Here is a 17712-nt window from a genome sequence, read left to right as displayed (position 1 = left end):
ATGTGGGAAGAAGGAAGAGTTTCAAGAAAGTAGTAGCAGTCATCACTGCTGAATGCTGCTGTGGGGTCCAGGAAGATAAGGAATGACAAAAAGATCCCCCGATACATGAAAGTAGATGTGCTTGGTGGATCCCGCGGGAGCCATTTTAGCAGCATTGGTGGGAATCAAAGCCATACTGGTCTGTCTTGGGAAGTGAGTAGAGGTGAGGAAATGGAGTAGTTTCAAGGACTCTGACTGGGCTCTCAAAAGGTTAGTAGCATCAGTTTTTGTTTGCTTGTTTGTTGCCTTATTTCACTTGAAAGTGTGTTGTTTTCCTTTGATGTTTCAGTAGTGGTATTTCTATTTTGATCAGCGCACCATTAGACTTGCAAAGAGAATAATTAAAGTTAAAAAACTGAAGAAGAATATAAAAACAACTTCCATGAGAGATTGGACAAGAGTTCCAAGAAAAAGAGAAAGATTGAAAGTGGTTCACAAAGATATGTCTACAGAAAGAAATAAAAATAAAAATAATAGAACTATGTATGAGAGAAAACTGTAGGACTCTCCTATTATGTGTGAGGCACTTAGGCACTTGGTAAAGTACTTTAAATATAATAACTCATTCAGTAATCATAGCCTTCGGAGTTATTCTGTAGATCAGAGGAACTGGGACACAGAGAGTTTGAGTGAATTGCCCAAGGTCATCTGGGTAATTGGTAGTTGAGCTGGACCATATACTCTTGTGTCTTGAATCTCCAATCTTCATAACTAAATGAATGTGAGTTTGGCAAGTCATAAGTGAGTTCAGAGTGGTACAAAATACAGAAAAAGAAGGGGACCTGACATGGGCTGAATCCCAGTAAAGTGAAGTGAAGTGAATTGTCACTGGGAAAGATGTGAGCAAATGTCCTAGACTGTGGACTACCAGTCCCTCCTCCTACAGACAGCCTAGGCTTTGCTAGTGATTTTCTTAGAAACGTGCTCCCCACCAACTACCCCATCTTTATTTAGGCTTTTAAGGGCAGGGGTTGAAATAGTCACATCTCATAGTGTACTCAGTCTTCTGTGCATGATAGCCCTATGCTACTGCTTGAACTTCGCATAGTCTAACTCAGCTTTGGGGAGTTAACCCCAGTGATGGGATGATAGGAAAAAATTCCTCTTGATAACATGTCCCCAAAGTATTTTTTTCTCTTGGCACAATGGCTAGCATTCAATACTAGTAACTATTATGTTTATTATTGTAACCTCCTAACTGAGAAGAGGGGGCACACATAGTTTTGAGGGTGTTCTTTTCAATGGGCAACTTGGCCATATCTGAGGGTGGTTTTTTTTTTTGGTTTGGGTGTTTTTTTTTGTTTGTGGTTTTGGTTTTGTTTTTTGTTTTTTTTTGTGGGTTTTTTTTTTTTTTTTGGCTTTTTTGGCACTATACTTTAAGAAGGCCTTAGAGCATGTTTAGGGGAAGGTAAATGAATTCATAGTTTTATCATATGAAAAATGATGGAGGGAATTAAGGATGAAAAAAGAAGAAAAGGAACATTAATGGCAGAAACTTCAAGAAGGTACACTTTGTCTCAATACAAATAAGTAATTTCTAACAGCGCCTTTGAGAGCTGTAACATACTGCCTTAAGGAATAATGGGTTTTTCAACCTTGGATGTGGTCAACGTGGCTAAATATATACTGGATAAATGATAGCTATGTTGTAGACAAATGATCGATTCATAAGCGATAGGGAGTAAGTATATGGAAGACGCCTGTTAGAATAGGCACTCAAATATATCTATGGAATAGATGAATAAGTTAATGGAGCTGGAAGCTATGTCCCAGAGAGTCTATGATCCCATATAATTCTTCACATCTTGGGAAATGATAGTAGAGTTTCAGTAACAAGGGATGGTTTTTGGATCCAGATGGGGCACTGCCTAAAGGGACAGGCACCGCCAGCGGGGACACTGGACTTGGATTTCGTTGGCATGGTGGCCAGGGAAGGATGAGGTATGATGATGCGGACAGTGGTTACAGCCAGTTGGTCAGCTTCTGTTTTATCTTGAATCACTCCAAGCTCTTGGTGCATAATTACTATAAAAATGTCAGGAAAATACATCCTCACCTCCAATACATTCCCCACCCCTGTCCATTGAAGGACAGGTGGCCGGGAAGCTCAGGCAAACTGCCAGCAGGGACAAAAAAAAAAAAAAATGTACATTCTGGTAAGCAAATGAACATTCATATTAAAACTGAAGTGATTAACCCTGATAATTACCTTGAAAGGATTTTTTCTAAAATTTTTAATGAAGAAACAAGAATACGAAATACATAGTTGACATCAGCCGTCCCACCCATGACTCTCAGCTAAATGTCTTTCAGCTTTTCTCTTAGCTCCCTTCTGTTCTAAACGATTCTAGGGCTCTACAGGAATTTATAAATTCTGATGTTGCTGATTAAAAGTCGCTTTCAAAAGCCTTGTTGATAAAAATAAGAGTGGCTACTGAGTAAACAGTTGTCCTGAATTGTCAAAATATGTCAACACAACTTGCTATAATAATAGGTTTTGAACTGGTGGGTCAACTCTCAACGCATTAAACAGGTTCTTTTTTCTTCCCGTGGATTTTCTTTGACATTAAATTGTCATGGTGACAGGATAGCAGCATTGCCAAATGTAGTTTTCATGGCAGGGAAAAAAAATATGAGCCACACGCAGTAAAGCAAACCATGGAAACAGTTCAACTCCACCCATCCAGAGCTGATGTTCAGATATGACAAGTCTACTTGCAGGGCTATATATTCTTGTGGAGTTGGCTATAATAAAATGTGTCTCTCTTTTTTCCTTCAAGAGCAAAAGAAAGGAGATAAAGAATTAAGCAAAAAAAAAAAAACAAAAAAAAAAAAACACAAAACCTCATTGTGGTTTATAATTTTGGAAAGGAAATAAGAACAGCTCTCAAAAGCAGTGCAAAAATGAAATTAAGTAGAAATTATGATAAAGATCTCCTTTGCTGCTTGTAGAATTTGCCCTGGGACCTCAGGTAACCTTTACAAATTTGAGTCTGTCTCATTGTTCCATTCTGACCCACTGTTCAGGAGCAGGAGTTTTCTGGAAGGAGTTGCTTTCCTACTTCTTCATCTCCCCTGCCACCTGCTACTAGGGTTATTCCTGGCTCCCTACATTTGCTTTTTCAGAAAGGAAAAATGAGGCAAGAAGGTTAGAACTGGCAAAACTTGTAAGATCACATAGCCTGACTTCTTCATTTTATTCACGAGAAAAGAATGATGCTTCTAGAAGTTTGGTGGTTATCCCTGCCCACACAGGAAGCTAGTGGCATTACCGTGGGTAAACAGCTAACACTTGTTGCAACAAGGTCGTATTTTTAAGTACTTTAAAAAATGTTAGGTAATTTAATCCTCCTAACAATCTTATGAAGTAGATACTAGGATCTTGATTCTTTTACAAATAAGTATTTATGTTTCTTGCTTCTGGTAAAAGCCAGGAAGTAGCCAAGCAAAGACTCAAATGGGCAACTATGATGGAAAAAGTCATGATTTTGTTTTGTTTTTAAGATTTTTTATTTATTCATTTGACAGAGAGAGTCACAGCTAGAGAGGGAACACAAGCAGAGGGAGTAGCAGAAGGAGAAGCAGGCTTCCTGCTGAACAGGGAGTCCAATGTGGGGCTCTATCCCAGGACTCTGGGATCATGACCCAAGCTGAAGACAGGCGCTTAATGACTGAGCCACCTAGATGCCTAATCACAGGGTTTTTTGAAGAAGATAAATTTATGCCGCAATTCTTGCATTTGCACTTAACAGCTTTAAGATGTCAGGAAGTTTACTATAGCTCTCAAGCCCGAGTTCCCTCGTCTGTAAAAGAGGGTCATGTGGGATGATTTTAAAGATAGAATGAAATTATATATGTCTTAGCATAGTGCCTGGCACTTAGGAAATGCTAGGTTAACAGTAGCTATCATTTTTATTATCATCATTTTATTTATTTATTTTTTTCTATTTCATTCATTCACCCTTGTTCATACATATAGTCCTAGTTTATTTTTTTCCAGCTTTATTAAGATATAATTGATATACAACATTGTATAAGTTTAGGGTATAAAATGTGATGATTTGATACACATATATATTTCAAAATAATTGCCATAATAAGTCAAGTTAATACAAAAATCACCTTACATAACTACCATTTTATTGTTCCTATTATGCTACTTTGTAGCAACTTTCAAGTATATAATGGGGTGCTGTTAAGTATAGTCACCATGCTGAAAATTGAATCCCCAAAACTTATTCATCTCATAACTGGGGGTTTGATCAACATCGCCCATTGCCACCACCCCTTAGCTCCTGACAACCCTCATTCTACTCTCTATTTCTTTTTAAATTCAGATTTTTTTAGGTTCAACACAGAATTCCCTCAAGGTCCATCCATTTTATTATTTTTTTAAAAGATTTTATTTATTTATTTATTTTTAGAGACAAGCAGGTGGAGAAGCAGAGGGTGAGAGAGAATCCCAAGCAGTTTCCATGCTGAGTACCAAACTCAATGCTGGGCTCAATCCCACAATCATGAGATGATGACCTGCCCTGAAATTAGGAATGAGATGCCTAACCAACTGAGCCACCCAGGTGCCCCTCATCATTATATTATTTTTATATCTCAGTCCTCTGACATCTATCTAGAGATTTCCACTAACCCATTTATCTTATTGCCCAATATCATCCAAACACGTATACAAATACAATGCTTATGAAGTCTTGAACCCTACTTTTCAGCCTTAGAGTTGCATTAGAGTAAAAGTATATAGCCTCTTCAATAAAAGTAATTAAAACAAATTTTAGTTGTATTTTTTTTGTTCTTTGGTTTTTGAGCATCATTAAGGATATATGTAGTTTCCAGATTTCTTACACTCATTTTATTCTTCTTATTCTCTACTCATACCTGAAAGCAGTTCCTCTTAGTGACTATCTCCCCAATGTCCCTTCCTCCACATTCCCAATCTATAAACACACAATTATATTATTAGGCAAGGCCACCTTAGATAAAAATGTAAATATATGATCATCAAATTTCAGAGTCTACAGTTTCCTTAAAAATGATGTCATCTTTTCATACCTGGGGGAAGATGTGAGTTGAGATATGTGGATGGGGAATCATGATTTTAGGTTCTACCCAAACAACCAATGTCATCCCAGCTCAGCAGTGTGATTTATTCCACATGCAGATTTTTTACTTTTTCTGAGTGGCCAGTAATTATGTCTCTGCCAGTCCCATCAACAACTTTCTACATTTAGAAATGTTATCCCAGGGCGCCTGGGTGGCTCAGTGGGTTAAGCCGCTGCCTTCGGCTCAGGTCGTGATCTCAGGGTCCTGGGATCGAGTCCCACATCGGGCTCTCTGCTCAGCAGGGAGGCTGCTTCCTCCTCTCTCTCTGCCTGCCTCTCTGCCTGCTTGTAATCTCTATCTGTCAAATAAAATAAATAAAATCTTAAAAAAAAAAAGAAATGCTATCCCAGTTATTAATCTACAGGAAATAATAGTAAGAGTGTTGATTCATATGGATGTTGAGTTCTGTATTATAAAAAATTCCCAGGTAAGTTGGATTAAAAGCAGCACATTTTTCTAGTATCAATTGTCCTAAAACTCAATTGACACCATATTCCTATAGATTTTGAATCTCATTAATTTTGTAACTGTGCCCAAAGTTATTCCAAAATATATAATGTAGGCTCTGTTATAAGATACTGGTTTAGAGCTTGGAAGTGGAGATAGAAGATGTGTTGTGGGGGGGAGGCATTAGGGGGAAGAGGAATGATGCTGAAAAACACCTGGAAAGTGACTTCAGATTTTAAATTTCATGAGGTCAGGGTTACTTTATCATGCAGAATTGTTCCACATTTCCTCTCAACTCTATAACTGGATGATGTTGATGATTAATTCTTGTATGCTTTTTCTTGCATCGAAAAGAGTTGGTTAGTGGAGCCAAGCCCTCTTTATCCCTGATTGCAATAGAGAAGACCACCATAATATGGAATCAATAGTACATAATCGTTTATCTTCTAAGATATAAGAACTCAAATTTATTTATTCATTCATCTATCCATCTATTCAACAACTATTTGTGGAGGACACAATATGATCCACCAAGAACTGACCGGGTTCTAAAGGACTGACTGCCACAAACCAAGCAAGATAATGCTTATTCATTTTAAAAGAGGACTAGTCATTTCTAATAATCAGAATGCTTGGGCATGCCTGCCCTGAGACAACCCAAATTTGTCAGAAGATTGCTTGGACAATGTGGAATCAGAACAATGATGTCATCTGCCTTTGTTTGTTTTAACAGACTATGGAATAGTCTGAAATACATACCTCTACCATAGCAGCAATGATTACATTCAATTAATATCTACTCTATGAAACTTATCAAGTAAGTGTTATAAGCCCAACACTGTATGAGGTGCTGAAAAAAAAAATAGACTAACATTTATTGAGCACTTACTGTATACCACTCAATTTTACAGATCCAGCAAATTATGTATAGAGGAGTTATGTGAGCCACTCAAGATGACACAATGTTCCTTATCTGTTCCTTCCACAATTTGGTGATATCAGATAGCCTTCCTCTCTTTGGTGCCTCTCCTTACCTACAGGCATCAATCCTGATATCAGTGAATGGCCATTTAGTGACCTAACACTTAACATCATAGGGCTTTTATGCTGTCATTTCTCCAAGATTAAAGACTTGAAACTGGGGCCTGCGTGGCTCAGTGGGTTAAAGCCTCCACCTTTGGCTCCGTTGATGATCCCAGGGTCGTGGGATTGAGCCCCACATCAGGCTCTCTGCTCAGCGGGGAGCCTGCTTCCTCCTCCTCCTCTCTCTCTCTGCCTACCCCTCTGCCTATTTGTATCTCTGTCTGTCAAATAAATAAATAAAATCTTTAAAGACTTGGAACTAAAGACAAAGAGAGCTGGGTTTAGTATAAAAGAAGGCTGATATTATAGATTGAGCACCAGTAGGTCTTAATGTTTATGTTTTGTTTCAGAGAATTTGCAGTGAACTAGCAAGCCATTCCTCCGTCTTCCTCTTTCCCCCACCTCTCTCCTTTTCTCTCCTCTCTTTCTCAGAAGATAGTATTTGCAAGATAGTTGGGAAAGATTACACTTAGATATATGGCCTGGGAAAGGAAGGTTTTCCTCCATGTTGGGCCTTAACGTAAAGAGAAGATCATGATCTCCATAGCAAGTTTCTCTTTAAAATTCTAGGTGACTGACCATGTTCTGCAGACAGAGCTAGAGAGTTTTGAGAAGTGAGCCAGGTGGCAGCAGGTCTAGGGAGGGGAGCATCACAGGCTAAGTAGATGTGAGACTGGACTTTCTTAAGGAGTAGGAAGCACTGGCCCATGGGTGAGACATACAGATCCTATTGACCTGGGCAAATAAAAGCACAAGATTGACTGACATGGAAGACTTAAGAAGGTGAGAACATAGAAAATCAAATATAAGGTAGAAAAAGTATAAATACTACCAGATTAAAACAATTAGTGCATGCTACTCTTAAAGATTCTTTTTTTAAGATTTTTTTTTTAATTTATTTGACAGAGATTACAAGTAGGCAGAGAGGTAGACAGAGTTGGGGGGGGAGCAGACTCCCCACTGAGCAGAGAGCCTGATGCGGGACTTGATCCCAGGACCCTGAGATCATGACCTCAGCTGAAGGCAGAGGCTTTAACCCACTGAGCCACCCAGGTGCCCCATGGCATGCCACTCTTGATCTTGGGGTTATGAATTTGAGCCCCACATTGGGGGTAGAGATTACTTGGGTATTATGGAGGGCATGTATTGAATGGAGCACTGGGTGTGGTACATAAAGAATGAACTTTGGAACACTGAAAAAAATTAAATTTAAAAAAAGAAATATGAAATAAAAACATTATGAAATATCAAAAAAATCACTTTTAACATTTATATGTGAGGATGCTTTACAGTTAAGAATAATGTAAAATCATATTTGTTGTCTTGTTAATGGAGACACAAAATATTGGTAAGAAGAAAGCTGAAAAATAGTATAGTGTGTACGACTGACTGCAAGATATATGAAAAATGTGTGTATGGAGCAGGCTGGTTGTAGCATGTTATTGGTAATTTTCATAAGGTGGTGATATTGTGGATGACTTTTAATTTCTTCACACATATTTGAATCTTCTGTAATGTATTTATTTACATTTTTAGAAATGTTTTTATTTTTTCAAAACATTTTTCAAAAAAATGTTTTTATTTATTTATTTATTTATTTATTTATTTGTCAGAGATAGAATGAGAGAGGGAACACAAATGGGGGAGTGAGAGAAGAAGAAGCAGACTTCCCACTGAGCAGGGAGCCTGATGTGGGGTAGATCCCAGGACCCCAGGTTCATGACCTGAGCTGAAGGCAGACACTTAATGACTGAGCCACCCAGGCACCCCTATTTATTTATTTATTTAAAGCTTTTTTTTTTTTTTAAGATTTTATTTATTTATTTGACAGAGAGAAATCACAAGTAGACGGAGAGGAAGGTAGAGAGAGAGGAAGGGAAGCAGGCTCCCTGCTGAGCAGAGAGGCTGATGCGGGACTCGATCCCAGGACCCTGAGATCATGACCTGAGCCGAAGGCAGCGGCTTAACCCACTGAGCCACCCAGGCGCCCCTAAGCTTTTTTTTAATTTTAGAGAGAGAGGGGGCAAACAGAGAGAGGGGTAGAGGGAGAGGGAAAGAGAGAGAAGCAGACTCCAGACTGAGCATGGAGCCCCACATGAGGATTGATCTCACAACCCTGAAATCCTGACCTGAGCCAAAATCAAGAGTTAAATGCTTAACTGACTAAGTCACTCAGATGCCCCTTTATTTTAAACAGTGGGACCCCAAAAATAAGAATTTTGTCAGTGATTCTGTACTAAAAGCAGGAAGCAGTTTATAGCTGTTGAAATTTGGCCACTAAAGATGTGGGTTATTTTGGTCTCATGACAGATGTTTATAGAACAGGATGTCCCAGCCTCCTGTAAGTCAGACCAGCTGACTTTGTACTTTGCACACTCTAGTCTGCTGTGAGCATGAAGAAAATCAAAGCTGAAAAGGAATTTAATTTATCATGACGGTGAAGAATTGCGGTGTACCTGGAAGATGGATGTTGTGAGAGATTCTAGTCTCTAGACAGTGGGGAAGCCAGACAAAATGCTGAGAAGTTGTTGACAGCCCACACTGGTCTCTTGCCTACTCTACCTCTTCCCTAGCTCTGGCAGACCAGAGGGTTTAAATTCCTTTTCAACTTCTCCCACGCCTTGCACTACTCCTGATCCCTTGTCCCATCAGCCAAAGTAGAACATTTTGACTGGGATTCTCTGAGAGTCACTAACATGAAAAAAACACCGATTTTAATTACTCTTTTCCAATGGTCACCATTGACCCTTGCCCATCCCTCTGTCGTCACAGAGCCTCCCCTCAGTTCTGACCACTTTAAATTCTGTCTACACACTTTTGCTAGGGCTCAGTCACTTCTGTCAGGTTCTCCTTGGAGTGCGCGTTCCATCAGTTTCCTCACTGTACCAGTTCAAACCATGCAACCATTCCTGCCTCTCCCTTTATCCTTTGCTTCCTTGCCCCAACCCTGCTTCACACCTCCCACACCCCATCCTCCACTCTTGTGCCAAAGTCTTCTTTTAAAAACAATTCTTCATGCCACCCTTCTCCCCAGTATCTAATACTTTATGGTCATCTGTGAGATAACCCAAATTCCTATGCACGACCTCAAGTTATAGTCCTAATTTCTTTACCCATGCCACCACTTCCTCAGAGACTAGCTCCTGGAACCTCTAGGTTCAGCCCTAGTAGACGTGTCTGGTCCAGAAGAAATGTATCCTCTTTCCCTATGCCTTTGCTAATGCTGTTCCCTTTGTCTGGACTAACCCCCTGTCTTTCTTAGCCTAAAAAAAGCTTCTGATCTTTAAAGCCTCAGCTCAGTTGTTACTTCCTCCTGGAAACCATAAATATACTACCAAATTTATAGTTGCTCAAGTATGTATATTTGCTCTGAGAGCACATTGTTCCTAGGTATGGTGTGGCTTTTACCATTATTGTATAAGAATTCAGGGGTCCTTATGTGTAAAATGGAGGTAATGGCAGTATTTTCCTCAGAGGGCTGTTGGAAGGGCCAAGGGAGTGAATATAATTATCATAGTCCCTGTTCCGCAGATTCATGTAAGCTAAAGAAATAGCTGCACAGTTAGCAGAAGGCAAGCAAAGAGGCCCTGAGGCAGTAGGTCCTTGAGAAGTTACCAGCAATCAAAAGCCATAATTAGGCAAAATCCAAATGATAAATGCAGTAAATTGTGAGATAATTTACTGCTGGTAGCAGGAATAGTAAACAGATGTGGAGGAACCCAGGACCCTAAGAGCAACTGCTCTGTTACCTCTGCTCTGATAGATCCTGAACCCTGTCCTTTTCCCAACCCACTTTCCTGGTCCCATTGAGGACCAGCTACATAATTTGCATGACCCAGTGAAAAGTGAAAATGTGAGATTCCTTCTTCAAAAATTATGAAGGATTTCAAGACAGCAGCCTTATTATATTGAGCCAAATAAGTGTCTGTTAGTAGTTTGATGAGAATATTCCTCCTTTAAATCTTGTTCCCCGGGATGCCTGGGGGGGCTCGTTCAGTTAAGCATCTGCCTTCAGCTCAGATCCTGATCTTAGGGTCCTGGATGGAGCCTCACATCAGGCTCCCTGCTCAGCGGGGAGCCTGCTTCTGCCTCTACCTACTGCTCCCCCTGTTTGTGCTCTGTCAAATAAATAAAATCTTTAAAAAAAATCTCTTTCCCCTTCATTTGTAACTAATCTGACTTTTAAGTGGGGACAACATGTGGTTTCTTTGTAACTCTCGTGGTATTTTATTTGTAACCTTGAGGCACTTAGCACTTTCTATCTTGCTATGATGGATACCGACAGCCCTATCTCCCCTCCTGGCAGGGGAGTTGGGTTTTTTGGTTTTTGTTTTTATTTTTTGGAGGGTTTTTTGAGGGTAAGTTATTTTAAAAGTCTGTCTATATCTGATTTATCTTTGTCGCCTCCAGCCTGCTTATATCCAGCACACTTGGTTGTATTAACTAGTAAAGGAATTTAACTAGTAAACTCTCCTGTTTCAGAGCAGGTTACCAAGAATAATTAGTTACATAATCAAGGATAAGACTGAGTTATCTTGGGATAATTCCTTCACAAAATATGCCCCTGGTGTTAGAATTATCACAGTCAGGAGTGTCCCTCCAATAAGGGAGAAATAGCAGTCCTTGTGATCACAGAATCCTCACTCATAGACATGAATTTCAATAATCATAAAAAGAAATTTTTTGAACCCTTGAGTTGGTAATAGGTTTTATCACATTTCTTAAACACTTCACTTTGTGCCAGGAACCATACTGAATATTTCATGTACTTCAGCTTCCTTAACTTGATTCTCACTATGAACACAGGAAAGGAGGCGCCATTGTGCCCATTAGGCAATAGAAATAACCATCACTTAGAGCGCATTGGCCAGAGTGATAAAAACAGCAGATGGCACAGCCACGAGCATTTGTCCACATATCTAGTGTCTACTGTTTATTGTTTCATCAAATTTTGCTGAACCTCTGAGAGTGGCCCTAGACAAAATAGTATCTACTCTCCTCTTTCACTCATCTGAGACCTTTGTCCTAGCCTTTCAGGGACTGACACCTCCCCCACAGGTAGCCATTGCCAATATGCATTCCCATCACTCCTGTTATTCAAAGGAAAAAACAAAATAAAACAAAACAAACTCTGTGCTAAACTCAGTAGAGATTTTTAGTATTTGCCTTAAAAAGAAAACGTCCAGAATACACATTTAATCAGAAGCACAGTGCTCTGAAACCTTTCCTATGCAGTGACCCTAAAGGCAAAGGAAGATGGTCAGTCACTACAAACATAAATTTTCCTCAAGTCTTACATATTATTTATAAAATCTATGATAATCTTGTGTTCTCCATATCACATTTACTTTGGTATTAAATTTGCTTTCATTCAACTTGATTAGAGCATATATCTTATTAAATTATTTAACTCTACATCCCTACCCATCCCAAATCTTTCAGTAAAGATGGAGCTCTTAGAACACCAGCCATTTGTCCTGTGGTTCTTATATCCACTGGCTTACCACTGAATCCTGTATTCTTGTTAATTGAAAAGCAATTAATACACTGTGAAAGGCAGAATTAGGGACCAGAGAGGAAGTGAGTGATGGTGGAAAAAGAAGTTTTCCCTGTGGGTCTCAATTCACACTCTGATGGCCCACTTCCCCAGAGATACCTCTCCAGGTGTCAGTATAGTGCACCGAGAAGCAAGAGCAAGGTAGATACCAGTCCTACTGTCTGGGCTATTGGGTACACACCTGGCATTTGGGTTGGGATTGAGTTGACTTGCTTAAAAAACACTGACAGCTGGAAGATGTCTAAAGGGAGACTCAAAACCAAAGCAAACAGTATTAGCCAACACTACTGAAGCACTAAATATAAGCTAGACATTTGGTAATTTAAAAATACATATATATATATATATATTTACATATAAATATAATTTTATATAGCTATAACCTTATTGAATATGTACAGCATTCTTTTTGAGGTATTATCTAAATTTTGCAGATGAGAAAATTGCAGCTCAAAGAGACTGAATAGCTTGCCCAAGGTCCCATACTAATGGCTGGTAGATGATGTGAAAACATTGTTAGTTGCCTTCTCCATTATTATTCCCTCTTTTCTTGCTGACAGAGCCTGATTGGGTTCATCCTCCCCTAGGAGTCCATGTCTTTCTAAAAAGGCTGAGTCCCTCTCCAGGGCCATTGGGAGTAAAGGGAATGATGAACCTTAATCAGTTTAAACCAGTCATGAACATCTCATCATTTTACCAAATGATTGGTATAGGCACTGGCAAAGAGATGTGAGAAGTCAGAGGACTAAGTTTGAAGAAGTTTCCCCTTGTTCTTTTTATTTTTTTTTAAGATTATTTATTTATTTAGAGAGAGTGAGTGAGGGGAGGAGCAGAATGAAAGGGAGAGAGAATCTCAAGCGGACTCCGCACTGAACCTGGGAGCCCCCCAAAGGGCTGGATCCCACGATCCTAAGACCATGACCTGACCCAAAACCAAGAGTCTGCCACTTAACCAACTGAACCACCCAGGCACCCCTCCTCTTGCTCTTCAAGTGGCAAAAAGGAATGTTTCTTTTTATGCTTCTGGATGTTGTCATCTTTACGTGGCACCGAGACCTGTGATGGTCATTGTAAAGGATCCAGATGATGTTAATTGCTCTCAGAGGCTTTATCATTTAATCTCTGTCAGCAGATGGAGTGATAGCTGATTCCTCTAATCCAGTCAGGGATTAGTCAGAGTTAAGATTGGCTGTGGTTTCTCAAAGGTTCTGTCTGCCTCTAATTTTCTTCTGTACCTAAAGGATAGTTTTTAAGATCTTCTAACCAAGAGGCTCATATGTTCACTGGGGTATCTTCCCCTGGTGGTCTTGAACTTGAATCTTCATGTACATTGCAGGGGCACTGCCAAAAACTTCCCTCAGCTTTTCAGCAGATTTCTTCATGGGTTTTAGCCTAATAATGCCCTTGACAGCTCCAGAATTTGACAAATGTCGTATTAGAAAATAGCCGATGAATTACACTTCGTTCTCTGCCCTACTGTTACTACCTGGCCATCAGCCCTTCAAATCTTTGGTTTTGTCTTTCCGTGAGACCATTAAAGGTCTCTGGTTTCTCCATCCTCCAGTAGTGACCCTGTGCTTAGGCCAAGTCCAGGTGCTTTGCCTCTTGCCCTGAGTCCAGATTTGGCAAACATCTTCCAGAACAAAAGAGGCTGCAGAAGTCAGCACATCTCTCCGCAGTTCTCCTTGCTCTAGAATCCTGTGCCCTCTAATTCTGGTTGTATCAGCAACTCTTTGATGCCTTTACACATTAGAGGATTTTTGAAGTTAACCTCGTTTGGTTTTTCTCACAGGGACCACTGGCAGCTGCAAGCTTGGCCATGCCTTACGTGTTTTTAAAAAGTAGATCCAAAGGGGCACGTGCACCCAAATGTTTATAGCAGCAATGTCCACAATAGCCAAACTATGGAAAGAACCTAGATGTCCATCAACAGATGAATGGATCAAGAAGATGTGGTATATGTACACAATGGAATACTATGCAGCCATCAAAAGAAATGAAATCTTGCCATTTGCAACAACATGGATGGAACTAGAGCGTATCATGCTTAGTGAACTAAGTCAAGCAGAGAAAGACAACTATCATATGATCTCCCTGATATGAGGAAGTGGTGATGCAACATGGGGGCTTAAGTGGGTAGGAGAAGAATAAATGAAACAAGATGGGATTGGGAGGGAGACAAACCATCAGTGACTCTTAATCTCACAAAACAAACTGAGGGTTGCTGGGGGGAGGGGGTTTGGGAGAAGGGGGTGGGATTATGGACATTGGGGAGGGTATGTGCTTTGGTGAGTGTTGTGAAGTGTGTAAACCTGGTGATTCACAGACCTGTACCCCTGGGGATAAAAATATATGTTTATAAAAAATAAAAAATTTAATTTAAAAAAAAAGTAGATGATATAAAAATGACAATCTTATAAATTTTTATAATTATAGATGTTTTCAGTTGCATAGGAAGAATAGTTGAAAGAGTAGTAAATCATATATCTATCACTCACATTTGAAAAAACATTGCCATTTTGCTCTGTTTGCTCTGTCATCTATCAAACTATTACTGAACCATTTTAAAGTAATTTGCAATCTCATGACAGTTCCATTACAAACAATTCAGCAAATATCTTCCAAAAATAAGAATATTTCCTTATAAAATGATATCATATTGTACCCAAAAAGATGAAGTTTTCTTAGGTCATTTGCCAAGTAATCTATAATACACACTTCTGTTGTCTCCTAAATGCCCTCTATAGCGGTTTCATCCAACAATTGATAAAATCATGAATTGGTCATTACGTTTCTTTTAAACTAGACTCTTTTATTCATGACATTGACAATGTGAAGATGCTAGACCAGTAGAGTCAGGGTAAATACTTTTGGTAAGGACACACATAGTTGATCCGCATAGTTCATACTATACCATTTCAAGACCACATGACCTCTCACAGCTTCACCATTAGTGATGCTAATTTGATCACTTGGTTAAGATAGTGACAGATTTTTTTCCATTGTACAAATATGTTTTCTTTTTGTTACTGCCAGGTCTTCTGGCTCTGTGCAGATGTCCTATTCCCACCCTCCCAAACTTTTACTTACTGGATTTATTTTATTTTAGTGTATAGAATTGCAACCAATTTTTGTATATTGTCTTTATATCTTACTGAATTCATTGATTAGTTATAACAGATTTTTTTAAACAATTCATTGAATTATAATGGATTTAGTATTTATTGATAATTCTTGCCCGAACACATCTCACTGAAGTTTGCTGTAGGTGTAATTTTCTACTTTTGTCATTCCCCCTTCATTCATTTTCAGGAACGCCTTTCTTTCTGTTTCAAAACATTAAAAAAACTTCCCTTTGTCAACTGAGTATGCACTGTACGTCCTTCCAATGATGGAGGATAAATTCTAGTTACCCTTAAATTACCAATTTTCTGAGTAAGGAGATGATCTATTACCTTTAATGCTGGCAAATAGATTAATTTCTTTTTTAAAAAAATTTTACTTATTTTTAAATTTCTGATATTTTTTATTTCTTCAAACTTATTTATCAGGAGTGACTGAAATAAAAAAAATATATATATATATATAATTGAGTCCCATCATCATGGAAATAGCTTTAAGAGAAAATAGGTCAGATAAGTTTTATCACTTCTCATTTTCGGCCAGTAAATAGTTGCTGTTGATAAACAGACAACCAACAGCCTATCAATAATGTTCAAGACACGTTATATGATACAACATGCCTATTCATGAGGGGCAAAGAGTAGGAAAGAACTTATGGAAATGTCTTGATTTCATCATATAAGACAAGCACAAAAGGATCACCCATGCCTCTGGGAACATTGAATTATGCACCCTTGAAAAAAGCTTTGGCTCCGTCATCACAAGCAATCTTCCTCCAGTGGTCAGATGTGCCTCATATATGATGTCACTTCCTTTGCACCCTGAATGCACCATCACATGGCCACAAACAGTGTCAAATGGAGAGGAAGTTAACCCAGCAACCTCTGTGATGGATGGTGCAATCATGCTGCTGATGAAGATGGGAGTATCCTTGGGATCTGGAAGCATTCCCTTTGCAGTGTCATAGATCTGGAAGTAGGCAGCTTGGCAGCTGAGGGATTAGGCAACCTATACTTGGTTTAGGTCTTTAACTCCACCAGATTTGCAGGCTTGTAGTAACAGAGGCCTCTGAATTCCCTTTTAGCCCCAGCTTTGCCTATATCCACTGCCAGCCTGGTTAGGCAAAATCAAGAGGATGTACATAACACAAAGATGTGGCCCCACTTGATGCCAGATTCTCTGCAAAGTAGTGCCAAAACTGGGTTCTGTTGTCCACACTACCCAGGAAAATCCGCTTGTACTTATCTTTGAAGGCAACATTGAGAGCCTGAGCATGGAAGTATCCGTTGACATTGGCCAGGTTACCAGGCAGAAGGGTAGGACTCATTGCTCCTTTCTCCACAACCTCTCCAACATTGGTTGTTTCTTGTCTTGTCAATTTTTGCCATTCTAACTGGTGTAAGGTGGTATCTCAATGTGGTTTTGATTTAGATTTCTCTGATGGAGAACAATGATGAACATTTTTTCATGTGTCTGTTGGCCACTTGTATGTCTTCTTTGGAGAAGTATCTGTTCATGTCTTCTGCCTATTTTTTACTTATTTGTTTTTTGGGTGTTGAGTTTGAGAAGTTCTTTATAGATCTTGGATGCCAGATCTTTATCTGTAGTGCCATTTACAAATATTTTCACCTATTCTGTGGGTTGTCTCTTTGTTTTGTTGATTGTTTTGTTTGCTGTGCAGAAGGAAGTCCCAAAAGTTCATTTTTGCTTTTGTCTCCCTTGCCTTTGGATACGTGCCTTGAAAGAAGTTGCGGTGGCTGATGTTGAAAAGGATACTGCCTATGTTCTCTAGGATCTTGATGGATTCCTGTCCCACACTGAGGCCTTTCATCCATTTAGAGTTTGTCTTTGTGTATGGTGTAAGCAATGATTGCATTTCATTCTTCTCTATATAGCTGTCCAATTTTCCCAGCACTATTTATTGAAGACCATGTTTTCTCCATTAAATATTTTTTTCCTGCTTTGTCAAAGGCTAGTTGACCATAGAGGTGAGGGTCCATATCTGGCTCTCTATTCTGTTCCATTGATCTATGTGTCTGTTTTTGTGCCACTACCACACTGTCTTGGTTATCACAGCTTTGTAATATAGCTTGAAATCAGACAATATGATGCCCCTAGCTTTGTTTTTCTTTTTCAACATTTCCATGGCAATTGAGAGTCTTTTCTGGTTCAAACACTTGGAAGCTAAAGACCATTCTTAAGAATGTTTGAATCAACCAGGAAATCAAAGAAGAACTTAAACAATTCATGGAAACCAATGAGAATGAAAACACATCAATCCAAAACCTATAGGATACTGCAAAGGTGGTCCTAAATGGGAAATACATAGCTACCCAAGCCACTCACTC

General features: G+C 39.2%; 1 pseudogene; it reads right to left on the bottom strand.

Annotated features, from left to right (window-relative positions):
• Positions 1-16016: 16016 nt before the first annotated feature.
• Positions 16017-16691, bottom strand: LOC132016341 (ADP/ATP translocase 2-like; annotated as a pseudogene).
• Between the last annotated feature and the right edge of the window lie 1021 nt (positions 16692-17712).

This window comes from Mustela nigripes, chromosome 4 (genome assembly GCF_022355385.1).
Source record: "Mustela nigripes isolate SB6536 chromosome 4, MUSNIG.SB6536, whole genome shotgun sequence".
Classification (NCBI taxonomy): domain Eukaryota; kingdom Metazoa; phylum Chordata; class Mammalia; order Carnivora; family Mustelidae; genus Mustela; species Mustela nigripes.
Note: the sequence above shows the minus strand (reverse complement) of the source record. Positions and strands in the feature narration are given on the sequence as shown.